The sequence below is a fragment of the Rattus norvegicus genome, chromosome 7 (assembly GCF_036323735.1).
Source record: "Rattus norvegicus strain BN/NHsdMcwi chromosome 7, GRCr8, whole genome shotgun sequence".
In the NCBI taxonomy this organism is placed as follows: Eukaryota; Metazoa; Chordata; class Mammalia; order Rodentia; family Muridae; genus Rattus; species Rattus norvegicus.
Window position 1 is genome coordinate 126,590,693 of NC_086025.1, and position 17,758 is coordinate 126,608,450.

Below are 17,758 nucleotides of genomic sequence, written 5' to 3' on the forward strand. Positions count from 1 at the left end.
TCAGTCCCCAGCTCCAAAAAAAAAAAAAAAAAAAAAAGAAAAAAGAAAAAAAAAAAAAAGAAGAGTGTGTGTGTGTGTGTGTGTGTATTACAGAAAGTTTTTAAAAGATTGGAATGTACTTGAAATTGACTGATAGAGCATTAAGAATGATGAATTCTGAAAGAAAGCAATTCTGGAAAAGAACTTACACACTAGAATTATGGAGTGTAGCTTGGTGGTATTCATTTTTAATGCCAAGCTCCAGAAGGAAGAGGCAGGTGTTTCTCTGTGGGTAACAAGGCCAGCTTGGTCTACATAGACTTCTGGGTCAGCCAGGGCTATCCACTGAAAAATAAAACAAAGAAACCACAACATAAACAAACCAAGAGTCAGGGGCTGGAGAGTTGGTTCAGTGGTTAAGAGCACTGGCTGCTCTTCCAGAGGACCTGTGTTTGGTTCCCAGCAACCACATGGTGGCTCACAACCATCTGTAACTCCAGTACCAGTGGATCCAATGCCCTCTTTTGACCTCAGTGGACACCAGATTTACTTATTTCGCATATGTGAATACACTGCCACTCTCTTCAGACACACCAGAATAGGGCATCAGATCCCATTACAGATGATTGTGAGCCACCATGTGGTTGCTGGGAATTGAACTCAGGACCTCTGGAAGAGCAGTCAGTGCTCTTAACTGTAGCAGAAGTAACTATAACTTTCTAATATAGGGAAGATGTTATGAAGACTGGCCTTAATATCTTAATTACAGTAAGAAGAGAGAAAATTGTATAAAGGTGGAAGAAACTTGGCAACATCACTTGAGAGAAATCCAGAACGCTGGATGGCCGACAGAGAAGGCTTGTACTAAAGTCTTAGCAGACTCAATACAAATATTTAAACTACAACCAGGACAATTCCGTGACTCTCGAAACTGCAGCTAACTGCAGCCACAACAGAAACTTGCCTCAGGCAGGAAGAGCACGGGGAGGTTCTTCTCCGGCTCTGTAAGGGCTGCAGGTGGCTTGGATTTTGTTTTTAAGTCCAATTTGCTTTCACATTTGTTTGCAAGATAAATGGACACAGAGAAAGCTGGACAACTGCTTGATATTAAAACGGACTGGGAAGAACGTAAATGTTATGTGAGCCACGGCATTTTTAGGATTTAAGGGGTGGTAATAGTGATTATTATTTGGGGTGACACAAATGTTTGAAGTTGGTCACCTCAAACAAGTAGCAATCTCCTTCTCCTCCTCCTCCTCCTTTTTTTTTTTTAAAAGATTTATTTATTTCGTGCATGTGAGTACACTGTTGCTGTCTTCAGACACACCAGAAGAGGGCATCAGACCCCCATTTCAGATGTTGTGAGCCACCGTGTGGTTGCTGGGAATTGAACTCAGGACCTCTGGAAGAGCAGTCAGTGCTCTTAACCACTGAGCCATTTTTTGATAGACAGGGTCTCTCTATGTAACCCCCGCTCGCCAGGGATTCCATAGATAGACCAGGCTGGCCTCACATTCACAGAGATCCACCTACCTCTGCCTCCTGAAAGCCAAGAGAAAGATGCGCCCCACTAAATGTGGTCTAGCAATGTCTAAAGTGAAATAATATTAAGAAAAATTGACCCATAAGTCATACCTTTTCCATGATTAAATCTCTCTTAGAGGTCCTATTTTAAAATCTACAAATGCTTCTAGCTCCCAAGCCTCAAGTAGATCTTACTTACCATTATATGCATGTGTCTTTGGGGGGCTTGGAGAAGGACTTAGGTTTGGGGATATTTTTGAAGGACAAGGGGAGGGTGTCTCAATTATTTGTTTTCCAAAGTTTCTAGTGGGACATAAACAAAATGAAAAGGATACGTTTACTATTGTGCAAGGATGCGTAGGGCTCAACTGCGCTATAATAGACAGCAATAATTCAATTATCACACAGAAGATTACTTATATTTAACTTGCATGTTCACTTATATTAATAATTGGGCAAGAATATTAGCTCTAGATGATTGGAAGTACACAAAGACTATAAAAGAGTTAACAGATACCTACATTTAAAACCATTTTCGGGCTGGAGAGATGGCTCAGCGGTTAGGAGCACTGACTGCTCTTTCAGAGGTCCTGAGTTCAAATCCCTAGCAGCCACATGGTGGCTCACAACCACCTGTAATGGGATGTGATGCCCTCTTCTGGAGTGTCTGAAGACAGTTAGAGTATACTTATATATAAATAAATAAATCTTAAAAAAAAAAAAACAAACCCAAACAAAAATCATTAATCACTACTGGGCCATGGTGATGCACACCTTAAATCCCAGCACTTAGGAGGCAAAGGCAGGAAGATCTGAGTTCGAGGCTAGTCTGTTCTACAGAGTGAGTTCCAGGACAATCACAGCTACATTGAGAAACCCTGTCTAAAAAACTAACTAACTAACTAACTAACTAACTAACTAACTAACTAATCTTTATTCACTAATACCATTACATGTCAATTGGGGATCCCCCAGTGTGCCTTTTGTGGATCAGCTCTCTTGTAGAGAGAGCCCTGAGCCTGGACACAGGTTTGTGGCTCTGGAAGCACAGCCCTTCCTTAAACTAGTTAATCCCACCTTGGAGCAATGCAAAGGTGTGACTGTTGGGAAGGCAAGGTCTGGGGCAGGGGTCACATGACTCCAGGGACTGTCTGCTCTGAGTGCTTCTCTAGAGTAGGTAGTTTTGGGGATGGGGCAGTAAGGAAAGACCATGGGAAGCAACCACTCCACTTCAGGTGTGTGTGTATGTGTGTGTGTGTGTGTGTGTGTGTGTGTGTGTGTGTGTGATTTATGTGAGTCCTGGTGTATGAGTGTGTATGTGCACAAATGTGTGTGTGTGCAAGTGTGTGTTGAGCGTGTGTATATAATGTATGTGTACACGTGTGTGTATATGATGCTAGTGTGTGAGAAAGTGTGTGCATGTGTGTCTGTGTATATGCATGTGTATGTGCATGTATGTATGAATCTGTGTGTGAGTGTGTGTATGTGTATGTGTTTATGCATGTGTGTATGCATGTGTGTGCAAGTCTATAAGAGTATATGTAAGGGGTTGGGGATTTAGCTCAGTGGTAGAGCGCTTGCCTAGCAAGCGCAAGGCCCTGGGTTCGGTCCCCAGCTCCGAAAAATAGAAAAAAAAAAAAAAGAGTATATGTATGTGTATGGGTGTGTGTACATGTGTGTATGCATCTGTGCATGTGCGTGTGTGTGCATATGCATGTGTATATGTACGTTCGAGTATGTGTGTACACACATGCACATACACACACTGCATGGGCCTGAGCGATTTTCCTCAGGGACCATGTCTCTTGCTTTCTGACAGTGTCATTCACTGGCCAAGAGCTCTCCAGGTAGATGAGGCTGGGAAGTTCACAAGTCCCAGAGATTCTGACTGTATCCACTGGGACTACAGGTTTTTGTCACCAACTCATTTTTTTTAAAGCATGGGTTTTGGGGACCAAATCAGGTCCTTGTGCTTGCATTTTACCAAATGAACCATCTCCCCAGACATATTTTTTTGTTTTGTGTAGCCCAGGCTAGCTTAAACTTGCTATAGAATTAAGGATGACATTGAACTCCTCATTTCAAACTCCCAAGCGTGTGATTATATGCCCAGCATCCCCCCCGAGTATATTAACAATAAATAAAATAAGAAAGAAAAATAAATAAATCCTTAATCCTGTTTGCCCTGACACTGCCATAGACAAACACATAAACACAGTAGTAGATACCCATGTACCACTTTCCCCCAAAGAATAACCACTTTTGGGACCTTCTCCTTCCACTTGAATATATCCTGTATATTTTTGCTTCTTAGGAATTGCAAACTTTTTCTACTTTATGAACATACCACCATTTTGTCTTAGTTTCTAAAGTCTAAAAGAGCTATCTGCTAGCTTTTTCAAAAGTAACATTAAGTGAAACATTAAAACAATTCAGATGCAAAGTGAGATAAGCAAGAGACCGAATATAGAGTTAATAAGGATCATTCTTAATTAAAAAAAAAATTCCAAACCTCATATTGCTCCTAGATTTGCAGTTTTAAATAAGGCCAAGTTCCTTGGTATAAAGCGGGCTCTGCTGGGTGTGCATGGTCATTTCTAGCTCAACAGTGCCCTCTAGTGCTTCTTTTCCTCCTGTTGGCTGAGGGAGGAGTTCTGCAAAGCAGTCGCTTTAAGTCTGTCACTGGATTCATTATCTCAGGTTTTAGATCACAGTACATAGCACACTCATGGCCCAGCTATGCTGATTAAAGAAATTGATTGCTCTGATCTGTGATCTTGCAGAAAAAGCAAGGCACAGACTAAAAATCAAAAGCAGTCATTTACCTTTTTTTTCCTCTCTCTTTAAACTGACCTGTGCAATTAAACCTGACCCTTCAAACAAGACAAATTAACTCCTTTGTGGTGACATAGTCCCCTGGAATAGATGGATCAATCACGGGGACACAAGCTCTTCGTGTTGAAGCTGAGTGATGTGATATTTGCGAAGGCTGCTGGCCCCGTATGCCTGGAAGCTAAAGGGCAGATTCTCAAACCAGAGATCTGTGGAGGGCCTCGCGGGCATTGTGTGTCCAAGGCATTCCTTCAGTGAATCAGTCTCCCAGCGTGGCGTTTGGTAGCACCGTGCAAATGGGAAGTGCAGTAAAGTTGGTCTCAGCCTCACTGAGCTCCTGAGCACTGGCCCGGTGTGGAGACACCTGGGTGGCAGTGTCCGCCCACCTGACTAACCCTGCCGGTTCCCATAGTCCACTCCCCATTTGGAATCGCACATGACCTATGTTTCACTACGCATTGTTAAACGGCAGTCGGAGTCCGTGCTCAAATGACTGTCTTCCAAACGGGTCATGAAGTGACTTCCTGATAAAATTCACAGGAGTCCTAGGGAATTAAGGAGCTCTGGCCTCGGTTTTCAACAAATCCCATATGGCGCTCAGCAGACAGGACGCACCTCTGACTTCCACCGCTTGTGGACTGTGATTTGCTGACCCTGTGCGGCTCTCCTATCTCTCTAAACCATCTGGTTCATTCATAATTATGGAAATCCTCGAGAAAAGTTCTTTTATGCTCATTCAGTGTTCAAAGTATTATTATTATTTTTTATCTAGGATATTATTTTCACCAGTGCTTATATGTCAACATCAATAATGAAGTTTAATTTTTAAAAAATATTTATTTATTTATTTTATGTATGTGAGTTCATTGTCGCTGTCCTCAGATGTACCAGAAGAGGGCATCAGATCCCACTACAGATGGTTGTGAGCCACCAGGTGGTTGCTGGGAATTGAACTCAGGACCTCTGGAAGAGCAGTCAGTGCTCTTAACCTCTGAGCCATTTCCCTAGCCCTCATCTGCAGTTAAATTTGAATTGATATAGTTTGGATGAATTTACCTTTGACCTTGACATTGACTTAGCAAATATGAGGCCTTTTAGAATCCTAGGCTTTATCACACAGATTCTCCTCTCCCAAATTGCCCCCCCAAAGTCTTTCATTTAGCCATTGACAGAGCGACATATGGTCCCTTCTGCAGCATTCTGATATAATATCAGGGCGAGAAGAAAGTTCATGTATTTTGACCTCCTCCACATTGTATTAAGGATTGGGATGATTCTCAAACTAAAACAAAAGCAAAACCAGGAAGCACTCTCCCACTAAGTAGCATTCCAAGCATGATAAAAGCTATTTTCTGAAGAAGGTATTTGAGGAATAAAATTACAGGTTATTTTCTCCTCTGAGAGAATACATAAAAGCTAAAAGACAACAGAAGGAGGAAAAAGAAAAATGCCCACATAGCTTATATTATATAGTTGATTAAAAATAAACTCCTTGAAACCAGAAAGGAAGCATTGCACACTTGTTAAACAGTTGTCAGAGTCTACGCTTGATCGTAGGAAACCAAACACTGGCCAGACACTGGCAGGGGTCTGCAGCCAGTCCTGGCACTGACTCCTGGGAAGCAGCACGTGAGGTCACTGGTTAAAAGCTTTGGGATCAAGGGCTTCAAGATTCACATCACAGGATGAGAGCCTGCTTGTGTTTGCTTTTCATAGAATCACATTGTGAATCCCACCAGGACCTCAGGCATCGTGAGCCCTTAGGAAACATTCAGCTTGGTGGATCTCAGTCCTCCTTGGACAACAGAACACTCACAGGCAAAGGGAGGCCCATTATTCCTCTCCCAAGAGGGGCTGGGAGGTAAGCACTGTCCCACCACACAGCCAAGCCCTGAAGGAAGGATTTCACCTTTCTTTTCCTGTTCCGCCTACCCATGACCTGGTCATATGACATGAAGGACTATTTCGCCAACTTTGTGGTAGATAAATCAAGAACGAGATATATGTTTTAACTTTGAACGACCTGAGCAGATGTCACATAAAAACTAAGTTAGGAAGGCGCATAAACATTTACAAACTGAAAACAAAAAAATGACCTCACAGGACATGGTGGTGCACGCCTTTAAGAATCTTTCAGAAGGCAGAGGCAGGAGGATTTCTGCAAGTTTGAAGCCAGATTGCTCTACCTAGTAAGCTCCAGGCCAGCCAGGGCTACACAGGAAGACCCTGTCTCGAAAACATCAAACCAAAAGCTCTCCCTCGAAGATCTCTACTTACGACACTGCTGTCCACAACTGCTGAAGCTCTATTGCTGGGGCATATGGCCTCTGGGTGAGAGACCTTGCATAGCAAGCACAAGGCCCTGGGTTTGATTCCCAGCACTGCTAATACATAATACACTGAAAGCAGATAGAAATAAATCTTAAGTATTTCCTTTGCATGTTTTACAGTAACATGCTCATAGCACTTCAAAAAACCTAAAAAATTAAATTGCACCCTATCAACGTATCCATCAAGGATTAAACAAGACTCACATTTTACAAACACAGAATCTGTCCTAAACCTAAAGCACTTAGGTCGACTTCATCCTGGGAGAAGGACTTCAGTTTCTTCTTTATTTTCAAAAATATTTTTTATCATCAGCTAATCAGGGAGTCCCTTTGGTGCTGAGGAGTTATTTCCCCTAAAACAAACATCTGACTGATAATCACTCCGTACTCACTAGCACTGAGGAGCGGAATGGCTGAATAAATAAAAATACTCCGTGGAGTAGCTGGCTAGGAAAAAAAATGAGAACAACTTCCCAAATCTGCTTTTAGGTGAGGCGGAGGAAACAGGCATGCTTCACTGAACTTCGAGAGCAAGCCAGGGCCTTCTAGAGCAAAGGAAGAGGGTGACGCCCTGGCTGCCAATCCCACCTCTGGCTCCAGTCACAGCCACCGTAGGACCATTCCTTCCCAGAGCTCCTATTCATGTCTCTCTTTATTTGCTTGGGGCACACAACTCCCAACCGCGGTTATAGCGCCAGCTCTCCCTCCTCCAGGGAGTCAGTTTCCACATGAGGGTGACGGCAAGCCTTGCTGACAAAGACTGATGGGGACTGATGGGTTTGATCAAAGAAGAAAGGAAGGAAGGGAAAGCAGTAAGCCTAAAACTATCACGTGCAGTTATGTGCAGTTACAGGAGCATTGCCGGGAAGAGCCTCAGGAACCAGCATGGCGGTGCAGTATTTGTCCAGACAGCTGCTGTCTGTGGCCTTCAAATAGGTTTAAGGAGCCAGGAACCTCCACTGTCTAGGAGACAAGGGAGCTGGGAGAGTGACTGCAGCCACCATCTTGGGGTTGCCACATGAAACACAGGATGTGTAAGTAAACGTGACATAAACAGTGAGCGAGTTTTAGGGAACACTCGACCATTAGGGCACGTTTGTACTAAAAACGTGTTGTTATCCGAAAGGCAAATTTGACTACCATCACACGAGAGGGCTTCTTTTGGGTTCACAGGTAGCCCGAGGCAGAACAACCTTCCTGCCTCCCAACGTGGCAACCTAACGCTCCACACTGGGCTCCAGGCGTGTTAGCATCAGGTGTAGGCTCCCCCTACAGCGCTGCCAATGTTTGAAAATATCTTTACTCGATGAATTCAAGCAAGGAGTCTGAGCCCCGCCGTCTGAGGATTTCCCATCAATAAACCCAGAGCATCTGGATGTCGAGAAATTTAATTAAAGTTTGTAAAGCCCTTTTGAAATTGGCATGTTCAACCACATATGCTATAAAATATTTATCACATGCCAGGCTGCCTGGAAACACCATCAGTAGCCACTAGAAGACAAGAGATCCTAAAATGTTGAGTCAAAAATTATAATCTTTCCACCTTAGAGGACCATAGCTTTAAGAAGAGGGTTTACCTCTCCAAACAGGACAGATGAATCGGACTGACTTTCAAATGAAAGTATAGTAGCTTATGTTGTTATTCTAAAAGCTGAATTACAGTGTTTTTTTTTTTTTTAGTTTTGTTTATCTAAATTACAATTTAAAAAAAAAAAAAGGAGTTCAAGAAATATCAACAAATGAAGAAGACCTGGGCATGGCAGAGAACCCTTTAATCCCGCTACTCAGGAGGCAGAGGCAGGTGGATTTCTGGGAGTCCAAAGTTGACCTGATCTATTTAGTGAGTTCCAGGCTAGACAGGGCTACACAGTGAGACACTGCCTCAAAAATGAGGAAAAGGAGGAAGCGAAGCAGAGAGCAGTGAGTCTAGTAATCTCCTATGAGGCTACTGTTTACTATTGCTACTCCGTAAGCTTTTTATTTTATCATTAAAAAAGGTTTTGTGAAACAAAACAGAGGAAGCATCATAGTAAGTCACACTCCGAGGTTACTCCATGCTATTCTGCCCACAGGATCTCCACTAGAAGCCAACACAAGCATCCCAGAAGTACAGCCTGCATCCCTTGGTGCTGTCCAAATGGACACTGGAGTCTGTCAGTGAGCCTGAAGGGTCTGGATGCAATAAGGAAAGGACAAGGGCGTGCATACCTGGAGGCAGATAGGGTCAGCTGCTCCCAGCCTGGAAGAGGAGTCACCACTTGTGAGGAAGCCATGTTCAGAGGGAAGGTTGTCCAACACAACCTTACTGCTGATCAGAACGGAGCGTTTGTCAAGGGGGAAACGAACCCCTAATGAGCAGCAAAGCCAATGCTTGGTCATGGACACTTGCAACTCAGTGTCTTCACACTTCTCTCCTGTTTTCTGTACACTCGGCCTTGTGTCTAGAACGACTCGGACTTCAATCCCAATGGCTTGGCCAATTCTTCATCCTTCAGGCCCAGAACCTGATGCTTTCTATCACAACCCACACGGGACAAACAGCCCGTGTGTCTTCACCTTTGTGCCAGTCTGATATATATTATACTATATACGCTGTAAACGTGTAAACATATACATTTATATAACTACATATACGCATGCGTTTTTCATTTCTAGTGCCTTTTTTCCCCTCTACTAACAGTCAATTCTATCACAATTGGACTCTTCTGGCCTAGAGTTTGTGTTCTTAGAGCCTTACCCCATGTCTGGCCCAACACAGTCACCCAATAATCATCTTGCAAGGAAACCGTGTCCCCAAATTGAAATGAGCACGACAAAGCTGACTGTTGAAGGCTGATATGCATATGCGAGTATAGTGCCTTTTTTCTCCTTTCTCAGGAAAAAGACAAGAGAATATGCAGAATGGGTGCCGGTGCTCTGAAGGGATCGCCTGGTCAGGAAAAGAATAAAGGGCCTGGCTCTTCACCTAAGGAGCTAGATCAACAGAGGCTGCTGTGAAATCCCCCAGGAGTCTCCATCAAAGTGTGCCAGCTATACGCTGAAGGGCTAGCCTCCAGACCAAGGGCTCGGGCGGCTGATTTCCGTTCTGCCCTTAACAGAGCTGAAGAGGCACAAAGGTGTCATTAAGAAGCACCGTGTGTCTCTGCTGCACTTTCTCACACTCCCATTACCATTGGGTGGCGTTTGATCTTTGAGTCACGGGCTGAGGTGACCCAGATTCAAACTGGTGATTATTAATGTCACATTATGGAGCTCTTCCTCTTTCACAGCACTTCGGAGTCACTCGGGAGCCCGCTGGGAGGTGCGGCTAGGCTGTTGGGAGGTGTGTGTGTGTGTGTGTGTGTGTTGCTATGCTGATTGATACGTAGAATATGCTACCGGTGGCCTCACGCTTCCCAGTGTGGGCTCCTGATTGAGTCTGGCCTCATTAGAAGGTGACGGACGTTTGAGGTCCAAGGATCTGCTGGGAAGTAAATGGCTCAACTAATTACAGTGCACTAGAAGGTGCTCTCAGCTGGGTCTGGGTACATGTGCAACCTGTACCAGCAGGGCCTCACACGACACAGAAGGGACTTTCCTGTGTGCCATACAGCTGCCTGATTTATAGAAAGGCACGAGAATGTGAACCCAGTTCTTTAAAATATTAGGAAATCAACTCAAGTGGGCCTGTCTTCTAGCAAACCCTGTCATGGCAAGGACATTTTAAACACAGTTGTTATTACTATGTGACTTTACAAATCTAAGTGAGCCTGGCACTCAGAGGGCCATGCTTTAAACCCTCCGTGTTTCCCATGATGAACATGCTGCTTACGGCTATCACCTCTTACCAGAGACAAGGCAGCCATTGTTGTGCCTATGTCACACTGGTAGCTTTCTACTTAATAACCCTGTTTTTTCTGTTGGTTTTAGTCTAGGTTTTTCAAGGCAGGGTTTCTCGGTTTAGCCCTGGCTGTCTCGGAACTCACTCTGCAGACCAGGCTGGCCTCGAACACATAAGAGATCCACCTTCCTCTGCCTTCCAAGTGCTGGGATTCAATGTGTGCACCACCACCTCCTGGCTTTATTTTATTATTTTACTTTTACTTTAGCTATCGTGCTGTACTGTAAATAACCTATTTAAACCAACTGTCGGGCCTGGGAAGTATAGATTCCCGGAGCTGTTCAAATGTAGCAATTTCTGTGTTTTGAATTGGCCACGGGGAAGCATGAATGAAAGTGTAAGTTGAACCTGGCTAACAGGAGTGTTTTCGAGTGGATTGTTAAATAATTCTAGCCATCCATTCAAGTAGTGATGAGATTACTAGATGCCACAGTGAATCTGCTAGTTATCATCCAGCCCCCGGAGGAGAGTGCCTCCAACTCTTATATTTTAGAATTAAAGTCTGAACTAAAAATGTCACCATGACCTTCACATTCTGACTGACGAGATCAAGGCACAGTAGAGTAAAAAGGCTAGAGATTTATTAAGTGGCTCACTCAACTCCAGCAAGTTAGTAAGACTCAACAGTTATTTGCTACTCGGAATACATACATATATACATATATATGTAAGAACAGTGCTGTGTGGGAGACCATGGACATCAACCACGTTGGATAAACCAACACTTATGTTCTTTCCTGCTTTTCTTTCTTTTGAAACCCTCACCTGTAGACATGCTTTATTCAGGAGCTGCCAAGCCACAGCTGCCTAGCAACTGGAGTCTCAAACTAACGAGAGGATTCCTCATCAGTACACTGGATTAACCTTGGGTAGTGACGCTCCACAAAGCCAGAGTAAAGACCCATGAAGTATATCAAAAGGCATTTCGCACTTGGGAGGCATTTGCTGTACTACAGTTTAAAAAAAAAAAAAAGAGGCATCAAATTAAAACATGATCATTTCTGGACAAATTGGTTGGCTAGGCTTCTTAGAAAGTTGATCCCCTGCCAATTAGTCCCTGGGACTTGAGACATTAATGTAATAACTCAAGCAAACAGGGTTCCTAGCAAGCTGGTTGAAATCACTTAGAGGATTAGATGGGCGGCCCTGGCATTTACTTCAAGAGTAAATGACAGTCTGTCATCATCAGGAGGCCCTGAAGCCTGTCTGAAGATGCTTCTCCTACCTGTCTTTTAAGTAGACATTGTGGCTCATGATGAAAAGGAAGGCTATGGAGCTTCCTGCTGTAGATTTCCATCTATTCCGACCAAACCCCTCTCTGTTGGGCACTCCTGGTTCATCTATCACTGTGGACTGGAGGAAAGGAAGGAAGGAGGGGTGGTCAGGCCTGTCCTCGACTTTCACCTTTCTCTAGCTTTATTCAAACGAGAGGGAATTTTCTCTCAAACATGCTAGCCAGGCGGTGGTAGCACACATCTTTAGTCCCAGCATTTGGGAAGCAGAGGCAGGGAAATCTCTGAGGTCAAGGACAGCCAGGTCTATAGAGTTGAGTTCCAGGACAGTTAGGGCTACACAAAGAAACTAAACCACCAACAAAAAGAAAGACCGCCCCCCCTAAGTACCGAATAAGAAAGACTCAGTTGAAAAAAAAATCTTGGCTACTTTTGTCTCAGCATTATCTACAAAATGGTCCCTAAGCAGCAGCTCTGTAGAGAAAGGAGGCCATTTGCTACCTTTATGGCCTTAGTATCAGAATGCCACAACAGCAAAGCCTTTCGTTTTCCCTGAGCACTACATGCTATTGTACTGCAGTAAGGATTCAGTCTGCTCACAACTATTAAGCACCTACCCTGTTCCCTGAGGGGCTCTAGAGCTGAGGACAGGGCTGCAGAGGAGAAAGCGAGAGATGGGTCTACACGCCCCTGAAGAAGAGTGACAGGTGGGGATGGTAGGCGGCACTAGAGAATGTGAGAATGCTGCGGCTGGGCCACAGAAGCCAGGCCAGCGATTCCTTACTTTCCGATCCCAGGTGACTTGCGCAGAGACGTGAATGGTACATGCGCCCTTTTCTAGGAGTCTGGAATCCAGCACAAACATGGGATTAGCTGCGAAACTTGAGGAGTCTTAAATCCTCACATACAAATGGGAGGCAGCCCTCCCTTGATCTCCCACAAGCCTCCAACTCTGTTAGCTATGGCTTAATTCTTCCCGAGTACGGTGCCCTGCAGCGTTCACGGAATGACTGAAAGTGAGGGTTTTCTCTTATACTGGGCCAACAACCGAAGCAGAGAATTCAGGCAGAAAACGTCCACTTGGAGGTCAAGGATACTTGACTTAGCATTGGATAGGGAAAGAGGCACAGGAGAGTTGATTTTTGTGACTGGTTAGACCTACACAGCAAGACCAAGGGACGGTGGGAAGTTAGTCAGGTATTAGAATAGTGAATCTAAAAGCCTTTAAAAAAATTAAATTGAATTAAAAACACAATTGCAGGGCCAGGCAGTGGTGGCCCATGCTTCTGATCCCAGAACTTGGGAGGCAGAGGATCTCTAAGAGGTCAAGGCCAGCCTGGTCTGCAGAGCAAGTTCCAAGACTGCCAAGGTTACACAGAGAAACCCTGTTTTGAAAAGGCAGACGCTAAAACACACCACCACCACCACCACCACCACCACCACCACCACCACCACCACCACCACTACCACCACCACAACAACAAAGTAGCAAACAAAAATCCAGAAAGCTAGAGAAGCATCCAATGGCCTCTTGATTTTTGCTAAGCAGACACACACTAGTTATGCTGACTATGTATTTTTCAATCACTGTGTTGGTGAAGGGACCCAGGGCCTTACACTTGCTAGACACATGCTCTGCCACAACCTGAGTGGACTTTTAAAGTTCCATGTAGTCTGTGCATGTCTGTGACAATGGCCATACTGGATAGTGACAAGAAGCACGCAGATTTTCAAAGACGTCTAAAACAGGCAAAGAACTCAGATGGGCAACAAACTCTTTAATCAATGTCTACAGAACTGTGTAATCACTCATTTTCCCAAGCTTGACAGGAAAAACTTCAGATATAGTATCCTAACTAAGAGAAACACTGTGCAACATTGCATCGAGATTCTTTGATAGGAACCTCTAGGCACAATGTGGATACAATTTAAAAGAACTTCATGTTACAGAGAGACAAGTGGAACTATGTCTGTGAAAGAACAAAAGTATTGCCCGCTATAGAAACGGCTAGGATTAGCTAGTTTAGATGCTTCATTAGTCCAAAGAGATAGGAAGTAGGCTAGAGCAGTGGTTCTCCACCTTCCTAATGCTGAGACCCTTTAATATGGTTCCTCACATTGTGGTGACCCCCAACCATAAGATTATTTCATTGCTACTTTTTGCTATGGTTATGAATTTTAATGTAAATATCTGATACGCAGAATGATCTGTGACCCATGTGAAATGGGGTCCCCTCCTATCAGCCCCATAGGAGTAGCAACTCATAGGCCGAGAACCCCTAGGCTAGAGGGATAGTTAAGAGGAACCACTCTCCCAGAGGACTTGGGTTCAGTTCCCATCACCTGACAATAGCTCCAGGGGGAACCTGATTCTTTCTTCCTGTCTCTGTGACTACTTATGTGTACATATCCCTGTTCCTCAAATTAAAAAAAAAACCCTAGAAATAGTAATCAGCATTCCCATTGTTGAAGAACAGACCTGTATCTATATCTATGTATATATAGTTAAGTAAGGAGTCATACTAATGAAATTCTATTTAAAAATGTCTGATCTTAGGATTCAAAATTCTTAAAAGTAGGATGTTCAATGGTAAATAAAACCATAGTAGACTCATAATTTGTCAGATAAGTCTTAAATTTTTTTATTGTGCTACAGGTGGGTGATAGTTCTTCAACAGATATATTTTTCATGATCACGAAACATGAAATTTATTTATTAAAAGCTATATGAACTCAAAATGTAAGGAGATGTAGGATACAGTTATTTTTCAACTGTACGCAAATTGCCCTTTCTTAAAAACCTTTTACTTTGGAATAAGATGTAATTTTCCTCTAGTCTGCCAATACCTTTCCAAGTAGAGTACTTCCAAGTTAAAAATAGGCCGATTGCTAATCTGGAAGAAATTACATTAAATATGCTTAAGATTATGGTAAGTGTACAGGAACACAATAGGTTTATTAAGTTCTTTTTCAGTTTAGTGAATGATGTTAGTTGTGACAGAGTGACAAAAATAAAATATGAATTATGTTTTCAAATAATATTTTCACAGAGCTCTTTGACTTCAGGCATCTGCACTTGTTTGGGGGGGCAGTGAGTGTCAGGCGGAGGTAGGCATCTGGTTTCTCTCTGACACGAATCACCAAGAACCATCAACAGAGCAGAGATCTTGGTAGCACTAGGCTCTGTGACATTGCAACGGCCATGAACTAGAGAGGAAGGAGGGAGGTAGGGAGGGAGGCGGGACCCCGAAGGAGTGAGTGGGAAGGGAAGAGAAAAGTCAGACAGCATTGAGGTCAGCCTCTGTGGGGCAGAGAAGCTCTGACACCGTCTAATTCAGTGGCTCTACCGCAGCTGTGTACTGGGATCACCTGAATGGCTGATTCAGACCACGTGTGTGAGAGTCCGCCCAACGGGGCGTGGCTCAGAGGTGGAGTAAGTGTTGAACCCACATGGGTCTTTCTTGGGTTCAACGCTCAGTACTGAGAAATAGACCCCAATCCCTTAAAATCTCTCTACATTGTTTGTCCCTTGACAAAGTTATACAGGTGTTTACAACTAGATTCTTTAATAACTACATATTGATCTAATTTTTCCACTCTGTATACAAGGAAACTGAAGCCCAGAGACACGGAGAAACCACACAGCTACTGGGCTACAGTCCCACTTGTGTGACTTTCAGTAAGAACCAAACTGTCTTCCTCTGTGTGCTGGTTACTTGTGAGCTCACAGCTGTCTGTCTTAGAGCGCCTGCTCAAGAACAAAGAGGACAACTGGTCGGCAGAGTCTGTCAAAAATTACTGCACCGATGTTAAAAAGCCAGGTGGTACAAACAAACAAACAAACAAACAAACAAAACAAAAAAAAACAAACCCAAAAAACAAACCCAAAAAACAGTAGGCTCTTCCCATCCCAGGGACCTGGTCATCTCTTGATGGAGCCAAGTCCTTCCCAAGGCACTGGCATTGCAAAACACTGCTGTTTGGTTTCCATGGGTCGGGAAGAAGAGGGGGAAAAAAATTGATTTTTCTTGGCTTACTCTTTAACATTCAAAAGAAGGTTAAGAAAGTACATTTTCCAATCCCTCAAAATGGAGAAAGCTGGCCTGCTTCTTTCATACTTGGCAGGGCTGAAGGCCGTGTTTTTGGCTATTAGCCTGCTTAGCTGGTTACGTTTATAGGCAGCCCCACCACGGAAACATACGTGGTTAAGTCAGTTAAGCATCTATGTATATCTCCTTCCCTCCCTCCATTCTCACAGAAACATAGGAGGCCAAAGCATGTCAGAACAAAGTGAGGGTCAAGTTATCGTCTCAGTCCCTTGCTCAAGAGACTTGTGTGCGAATGAGGGCTGGGGCAGCTCAGAGGAATTACTCACAGGATCCTGGAAACGAACAAAGCTAAGCTGAGAATGTGGTGCAGAATTCCCACAGCACATCTGCACTTTCTATAAGAAACATCTGCAGCTCCATTGACTTTGGAGCTCACTTTATCTTTTTCAACAAAAAAAAATTAAAATAAAATAAAAAAATTATGTAACATGTATAAACTCCAAGCGCCGCTCGTACTGGCTAATTACACAGACACAGAAGAATTGAGAATGTCTTTTCTCTTGACAGAGGTTGTACAAGTGCTCCAGTGTGTGTGCTCTGGGAGATCTTATGGGAAGCCTAACATGGTCTGGCACAGGTCCTTTAAATCCAAGCAAAGGGCCATACAGTTAGTTTCCTTTTAGCTTTGCAACGAGGAACTTAAGATTGTTCGAGCATGTAAATTGTCTAGTTGAGAATATGAATTACACCTATGGACTCAGGGACTTGTGACTTGGCTTGTGTGGACTGGGATCACGTGGGGATTGGGGCGGGGGAGGTCTGTTATGGGTTTCTCCAGATTACCACACTATTTGCTTGTCATCGAGATGATAATAATAATGACAGCCCAAATGCTTCTACTGAAGACGTAGCATAGCTCCTATCAGTTAACTTTTGCTAAAGTGGACCAGTCTGATATACTACTGTTAGGCTGTCGTGTATGCGTATATGCCTGTGTGTGGATACATCTATGTCTCTGTGTGTGGATACATGCATGTCTCTCTCTGTGGGCATCGATGTCTCTCTTTGGGTGTGTATGTGTAGGCATATATGTCCCCTTCCTCCCAACCGTGTGTTTGCAAAGGCAGAGGACTTGCCAATATAGAAAAGGCTTCTAACAGATGTAGCATTTTAATGTTAGCTACTGAGGAGCTGGTCTCTGTAGCCAAGGGCCCATATGCAGTGGGTGTGTCTGTCATCCTGAGTGCTCTGCTATGCAGTAGCACACACCTCGACTTACCTCTCGCTGAACTGAGGAACCTCAAAGGGGGTTTGATTGGCAGGTAGTGCCCAAGGATAAAGGCGGATGAAAAGAAGGAGGACTCTGTATAGGAGCCACTGTCCTGCCCAGACTAAGCTAACGCCTTCTAATTTGGTGAAAGATCGCAGTAGAGCTGGTTACTGGTCACATTTGGGGTTTAGGCAGTAACCTAATCTCCAGGGTTCAGTGGCCCTGGGTGCATTTGTGCTGCTCCCGCAGGGGTTCCGTGAAATATGGCATTTACAAATCTGGACTAAACAGAACTATTTATTCTGTGGTGGAAATTTCCAAAAGTGCCAGGGGAGACGTTGGCATTTATGCAAGTCAACGGCTGTTGAACCCAAAGAAGCGTTCTGTTCTCCAGGATGCTCTCGGGCCACTGAAAGAGCCTGTGTGAAGGCCTTCCTCAGGACCCTCTCAGTACCTCACCCTTTGCATCCCCTCTGGCTGTGGGTGTTGTGTTTCAAGGGGAGGGGAAGAAAACCCTTCTGGAAACAGAGCCCCCCAGTCTGATCCCAGTCTGTACAAGTGCCAAGTGCCAAGATTGTATATTTTCTTATTTTCAAGTTTAGTATATCAAATATGTCTGCTGGCTATTACAGGATTAGAGCCACCGCTGTGTTAAAGTTGGA

The 17,758-nt window shown here is 44.0% G+C and overlaps 1 protein-coding gene across 3 annotated transcripts in view; it reads right to left on the minus strand.

Annotated features, from left to right (window-relative positions):
* Prickle1 (prickle planar cell polarity protein 1) overlaps nucleotides 1-17,758 on the minus strand; it is a 95,995-nt gene that overhangs the window by 72,106 nt on the left and 6,131 nt on the right. The window contains exon 2 of one of the 3 annotated variants that reach the window (XM_063263655.1): nucleotides 11,771-11,898. The exons of the other annotated variants lie outside the window; for them this stretch is intronic. The gene's annotated coding sequence lies outside the window, so the exon portion shown is untranslated. The remainder of the gene's footprint in view (nucleotides 1-11,770; nucleotides 11,899-17,758) is intronic. 3 annotated transcript variants of the gene reach the window in all.